Raw genomic sequence first — 1,243 nt, 5'->3', positions numbered from 1 at the left:
CATTCTTTTTCTTCCTATTTGTCTATTTAAAACATTTTTAAAATAATATATAATATTTTGAATGCTTTATATTTCATTTTTTAATACAATGGACTCTATTTATTCCCTACATTTTAAAAATTATTGTTTCTAGTATAAAAATATATTGATCTTGGATCAAGCAACTTTATTTAAATCGTGTTAGTTTTTCAGGGTTCTACTTGATTTATCTATTTTTTTATGAAATGCTTCAAGAATTTGCTTATCATCCTTGCTTAGGTGACATGCTAATCTCTGTATTGTTCCAATTTTAAAATATGTACTCCCAAAGCAAGCACTACTTGATATCTTAATTTGTAGCATATATAAAAATGAAGATATATAGATTTTTGTTTTCTGTAAATACTTTGTTCATACTGCACTTGATATAATTCACAGAGACACTGAATTTAAAACGTTTAAAATTTTTTAAAAGAATTTTAAAAATCCAGTCCAATGTTTTCCAAAATGCTGTCATAACTCAATGTAAAAATTGTATTTTACATCACATTCCTGGCTACATTACAGGGACATAATCAAAACAAAGTATCATGATGCAGTGGTTACCTTTAACATGTTTGAAACCATGTGATATGTCCTTTTTTAATCTATTCTAATTCATTTTTAAATGTGTGTTATGAGGGCCTGGCATTGTGGCCTAGCAGGTAAGATACTGCCTGTGACACCAGTATCCCACCTAGGTCCCAGTTTGTGTCCCAGCTGCTCTACTTCTGATCCAGCTTCTTGATAATGTACCTGGGAAAGCAGGGGAGGATGGCCCAAGTCTTCAGGCCCCTGCACCCATGTGCAAGTCCCAGAAGAAGCTCCTGGCTCCTGGCTTCAGATTGACCCAGTTCCAGCTGTTGCAGCCATTTGGGGAGTGAACCAGTAGATAGAAAACCATTCTCTGTCTCTCCTCTCTCTGTAACTCTGCCTTTAAATAATAAATATTCTTTTTTTTAAAAAAAAGTGTGTTATGATACCAAAAATTGTTTTATCTCCCAAGTAAGTGTTGAAAAATATCTGAAGGCTGTTTTTCATCCATTACTCTCATTTATAGGTAAACTAAGAACCACTCTCTAAAGGAGATTTCTTAAGCTGATACAAATAGGTAGTGATCGCATTGTGTTAAGTTGCCAGGTCTGCTAATGAAAGTCTTATCACATCAGTGCTTCTAAAACCTAGCTATTCATCAGTATTACTTCAGGGGAAGTACAGAAACTTG

The 1,243-nt window shown here is 33.5% G+C and overlaps 1 non-coding gene across 1 annotated transcript; it reads right to left on the bottom strand.

The window, feature by feature from the left end:
• Window positions 1-213: 213 nt before the first annotated feature.
• LOC127490420 (U6 spliceosomal RNA) lies at window positions 214-317 on the bottom strand. Its single transcript, XR_007918376.1, has one exon. It is a non-coding gene; the product is annotated as a U6 spliceosomal RNA (small nuclear RNA).
• Window positions 318-1,243: the final 926 nt, after the last annotated feature.

The sequence above is a fragment of the Oryctolagus cuniculus genome, chromosome 2 (assembly GCF_964237555.1).
Source record: "Oryctolagus cuniculus chromosome 2, mOryCun1.1, whole genome shotgun sequence".
Taxonomy (NCBI): Eukaryota; Metazoa; Chordata; class Mammalia; order Lagomorpha; family Leporidae; genus Oryctolagus; species Oryctolagus cuniculus.
This window is presented reverse-complemented; position numbering and strand designations above follow the sequence as displayed.